Below are 5693 nucleotides of genomic sequence, written 5' to 3'. Positions count from 1 at the left end.
ATAAAATTATTTTCCATACTATTATGATTTAAAACATGCACTAAAATAAATGAAGTCATTACCTCCATTTAGTGTTCTATCTCTGTTCAGGACCAGGAACTAGTGTGTCTTCCATGCTCTGCACAGCTCATCATTTTTCTAAGGGCTGAATACCTGACTGTGCTCATCTTCAAAAGCAGTATTTCAGGAAAGGAGTAAATTATGTGAAAATCTGGGTAGCTAATACAGGTTCTATTAAATACTGAATAATATCCCAACACATCTCATTCTTAATCTCCAACTCCATGAATTAAATGAAAAGAAGACAGAAATAAATAATAGAAAAACTAACACTTGGCACATATTTGATCAAGAAGAACATTAAAAGTAATAATTGTTTCACAAAAGAAAAAGCATCATTTTGATTCTCAATTTGGAATAAAAACAATATTAGAACAGGCCATAAAGCAAAAAAAAATATTCCAGTTTAGGCCCAATCCCTGGCAGTCAGACATCCCTCTCAAATCTGGGACCACGGGCTCCTAACCACTCACCTGCCTGCCGGCCTGATCCCCCTAACTGCTCTCCCCTGCCAGTCTGATCGTCCTAACTGCTCCCCGCTGCTGGCCTGATCACCCCTAACTGCCTCTGCCTCTGCCCCGCCACCATGGCTTTGTCCAAAAGGATGTCTGAAAGTTGTCCAGAAGTTGTTTGGTCTAATTAGCATATTACCCTTTTATTAGTATAGATTGATCTCAGAGAGGGAGAGATAGAAACATCAATAATGAGAGAAAATCATTGATTGGCTGCCTCCTGCACGCCCCACACTGGAGATCAAGCCCACAACCCAAGCATGTGCCCTGACCAGGAATTGAACTCTGGGTCCTTCAGTCCTCAGGCGGAGTCTCTATCCACTGAGCAACACTAGCCAGGGCTACACTTTCCCTTTCTGCTAGGACATGATCTGTCTGCTGGAGCTGAAACACTGAAACTGTCTCACTGAGGCAGAGTGGGGTGCACTGGGTTGGAGCAGGTGGAGCCCCCTGAAAGCTGGAGAGGGGCCTCGTTTAACAGCTGCACTGTTTCATGGCTGTGCTGTGTCGCAGTTGAGCGGCCACACTGTTGGGCTATGCCACAGTCAGCAGGAGTTTACACAACTGAGCTGTCTGCATGGATAGCTTCCTCCTCACCACACCCCCAAGCTGAGGGTTCCACTTAGGGTTGAAGTGACACCGACCACCCTTGGTTGGTAGCCCAATCAGCCACCTTGGAAAGAGAAGTGGGGAATCCTGATTTTATGTGAACACTCCAATTTCTTGAGTTGGCAACTAATGCGAACTTCAGATGTTTGGGCCAAACCAGAGAGGCAGTCAGGCCTGGTGTCCAGGCCACTGGGCGGCACTGGGCTCAGCCCAGCTGTAAAGGGACCCTAGGCATCTGGGCAGGTGAAGGGGTTAGGGGCGCGCTTGGGTAATTCCGTCATCACCCCAGGTGTTTTTTTTTCCCCACTGATCACAATTTATTATAATCTGTTGGCAGCATAGATAGGTATTAGTTACCAGAACTATGTCTTCATAGAAGTGAACAGTATGTAGCCATTCTATGGGGAACTGTGTGCACTTAATCATCAGCATGAACTTTCAGTTTCTTTTTTTTGTTGTTGTTGTTAATGAAAATAAGCTTTATTACATCAAGTAATAAATACATACAAAGATGCAAACAGTATTAGTCACTTTTTTCCAGATGTTTGGATTCACTGATAGGAAAGGCAGATCTGAAATCTACATACATCCTTAGGGTAAATTTCAGGGGTCCTTGTCAGGCGAGGTTGGATAAGTTGCTCTTTCTTCTGTATTTATAACTTGTGCATTTTAAAGATTGACTTCAAAGTACTAATAGTCATGCAAATGCTTAAGAAAAAAAAGTTACATTGAGCAGAATTTATACTGTGTGGCGACTAAAGACTAAAGTGCTGCCTCAGGACTTGCTGAAACAAACCCTCAGAGTTGGATCAGCTCAGAAGAGAAACAAAGAACCATGTGAGTAACAGAAATGTATCCAGAAGAGAAACACCGGTATCTGGGAGGCCAACTACGGTTTGGTGTGACAGGTAACTGACGTGCATCATGTAAATCAGTGCTTTAAAAAAACACACTGAAAGCCCTAACTAATATGTAAACCTAATAACTGCAAAAATCTCTTCTCCATCTCAGCAATGGGAGGTTCGGAGCCTGACGAACCATGGGAGGGGAACGGGAAGGAGAAACCAAGCTGTTACCATTTTGAAACCAAGTTTCATCTGAAGGGGGCGGGGCGGGGGGGGGGGCATGAGCTTCACTTCTTGGAAGAAGATGGAAAGCCTTTCGCGCTGACTCAGAGCCTAGGACCTGGCGTTCTGCTCCGTCTCGGCCAAGCACTCCTGAACCAGCTCTCTTGAGTGGATGATGCCTCGTTTCAGTCTCTCCATCGTGCTCTTGCTGCTTGCATACGTGGGTCAGATCTCCTTCCCCAACTCTTCGATGATGGCCAGCAGCTCAGCATATTTGCTCTGGGGCAGCTGGCTTTTCCCTGTTCCCTGCGTGTAGCCTAGAGATGGTGGTCCATAGTCACTCAGCAGCTGGCGGTATTGGGAGGACGTCGCCATGCTGGTGGAAGGCGGGTGGACACTCCCAGCAGCATTGAGGGAGGCGGCGGGCATGTGCACCAGCAAGTTCGGTTTGTAAGACATCACCACCCCCCCCGCGGCCCCCTTCCCTGCCCCCCCCCCTCCCCCCCCCCCGCAGCGAGGCCGGCCTGTATGCACGCCTGCTGAGCTCCCCGCACTTTTTGTTGTTGACTGCTCCGGCAGCACAGTCAAATATAGCTGCTCCTCACCCTGACACCACCGTAGTATCATGATCTTTCAGTTTCTTGATGTTCTGTTTGTGCTGCTCAGTTTCTTTCTGCAGACGCTGAGTCTCCTTTTTATGAGTGATCTCTTCTTCATGCTGTTTCTTCACAGCTGCCAGCTGTTCTTTAGTCTGCTCTCGGAAGTACCATTCCTCTTCAGCCTTCTCTTTTTTTGTGAAGTTCCCACCGGCTTCCCTGATTGCGACCACCTCGGAGCTGAAATTAGCTGACCTTTCGCAGCCAAAGCCTGGGTCTTGCATGGCCCTCACTCCCCACACTCCGAGCCCGAAGCCGTGCTGCCGATGTGGAGACTGCCGTGGTTGTCAGTGCCCCGCAGCTCTGGACCACCACACTTGTTTTTAAATGCAAACCTGCCTTGGACAGGCCTTGAAAGTCTTTTTTGCTTCTGTCTGCTCACATTCAAGTGCAGGCAGCGCTGGTCCGTTGATGCCTGTCCTGTCCTCTTGAGATTGACCCTGCAGGACTATTAAAGAAGCCAGTCCCCGGTTCCTCCCTGCTCCCAATGCTGTGTGCACAACCTCCTCCAGTCTGGTCGTGACCCGTTATGGCATCCTGGCCTACTTTGCATATTTCCTCTCTCTCTCTCTCTCTCTCTCTCTCTCTCTATATATATATATATATATATATATATATATATATATATAGAGAGAGAGAGAGAGAGAGAGAGAGAGAGAGAGAGAGAGATAGATATAGATATAGATATAGATATAGATATAGATATAGATATAGATATAGATATAGATATAGATATAGATATAGATATAGATATAGATATAGATATAGATATAGATATAGATATAGATATAGATATAGTGGTTTTTAAGTTGTTAACCTCTACACTACTCCATGGGAAACAAATTTAACAACTAAAGTATTTATATGCAGTTACATTTGCCTTTAATCTTATATGCTCCATTTTATTTACCAACCCATTAAGTTATTTTATACATTTGTAAACCAGTTAGATTTCTTTCTCAGGGTCTGCAATTTAACTAAAATTTCTTGAAATGCATATATTTAAGTTAACACTCTTTCTGCTGTAAGTTTCTATGAGTTTTGACAAGTGTTGAGTATTGTGTATCTAACACTGTGATATCATACAGAGTAGTCTCACTAAGCTAAAAAAATATTCACGTTATCCATATTTTTGTGTGGCTTGATATCTCATTTTCTTTCATTACTTAGTAGTATTCCACTGTGTGAGTGTATTACATTTTGTTTATCCATTTGCCTATTGAAAGATACCTTGATTCTTCCAGTTTGGGACAATTGTGAATACATTTGTTGTAAACATTCATGTGTAGGTGTTTTTTTTGTGTGTGTTTTTTGGGGGGGGCGGGGGGGGCAGCATAAATTTTCAAATCAGTTTGGTAAAACCTAGAAGCACAGTTAATGGATGGTAGGGTGAGACTATATCTTAGCTTTGTAATACACCACCAAAATGGTTTTCAAAGTGGCTATATCATGTTGGATTCCCAACAGTAATAATTCCATGATTCTGTTGTTCCACATTGTTATCAGACAGTGGATTGTTAAGTTTAATTTTTTTTTATATTTTAGCTATTCTAATAGTTTATATTGTTGGAAAATTTTATAATATGTGTTTTCAAGTAATTTATTTATACTACTAAAGAACACTCTACTTCTATATGTGTGCTCCCAATTCCTTATTCTCATCTCTTGTGACATTATTGTCATTCATTTCAACTATCCATATGCTATAATCACCAAATTCATTATCACTATTTTAAACAGATACATTTTAGAATTATTAAGAACTTTTAAACCTATATAATAATTTATTTTACTTTATTTATCCCTTATTATTCTTATTTTCTAATGTAGATCCACATTTTCTGTCATTTTTTTCTGCCTGAAGAGACTTTTAACATTTCTTACAGGTCAAGCCTTTGATGACCAGAAAAGTCACTTTTAGTTGTCTGGAAAAGTCTTTATCTCTTTGCTTTTTAATTATATTTTTCTGTATATAGAATTTTAAATTGGTGGGATTTCTCTTTCAACACTTTAAATGTTTCAATCCACCCTCTTTAGGCATTCTTTCTGAAAAACAGGTTACTGTCATTTTTATCCTTATTCCTCTGTCATTAATTCCTTTTTGCCTCTGACTTTTACAAGATTTTTTATTGTCTTTTGTTTCTCTGAAGAGGTTTGACATTGATGGGCCTAGATATACCTTCATGGTGTTTATCTTGCTTGGTGGTTTCTGTGCTTCCTGGATCTATGCTTTCATTGATTTTTTTGACATCTAGCATTATTGCTTCACAAACTTCTTCTGGACTATTGTCTCTTCTCCTTCAAGTATTCAAATTAAGTATACTACAGTTTTTGTATACTCAGTCCATTTTATTTTTCCTTTATTTTGAATTTCTGCTTGGAGAGTCTATTGATCTAACTTTGGGCTAACTCAGTGGTCGGCAAACCGCAGCTCGTGAGCCACATGTGGCTCTTTGGCCCCTTGAGTGTGGCTCTTCCACAAAATACCACGTGCGGGTGCGCACGTACAGTGCGATTGAAGGAGTACCCTAATTAAGTTAATAACAATGTACCTACCTATATAGTTTAAGTTTAAAAAATTTGGCTCTCAAAAGAAATTTCAATAGTCGTACTGTTGATATTTGGCTCTGTTGACTAATGAGTTTGCCGACCACTGGGCTAACTGATTCAACCCTTGACTGTGTCCACACTACAGCTGTGTCCAACAAAGGCATTCTTCATTTCTGTTACATTGTTTCTGATTCCTAGTACTTCCTTTTGAATCTTTCTTAGAGTCTCCATATTTCTGC

The 5693-nt window shown here is 41.7% G+C and overlaps 1 pseudogene across 1 annotated transcript; it reads right to left on the bottom strand.

The window, feature by feature from the left end:
* Positions 1-2359: 2359 nt before the first annotated feature.
* LOC308241875 (cyclin-dependent kinase 2-associated protein 1-like) lies at positions 2360-2707 on the bottom strand (annotated as a pseudogene). Its single transcript has one exon. The product of its transcript is annotated as a cyclin-dependent kinase 2-associated protein 1-like (transcript).
* Positions 2708-5693: the final 2986 nt, after the last annotated feature.

Source organism: Plecotus auritus (genome assembly GCF_963455305.1).
Source record: "Plecotus auritus genome assembly, chromosome: 2".
NCBI classification, from domain to species: Eukaryota; Metazoa; Chordata; class Mammalia; order Chiroptera; family Vespertilionidae; genus Plecotus; species Plecotus auritus.
This window is presented reverse-complemented; position numbering and strand designations above follow the sequence as displayed.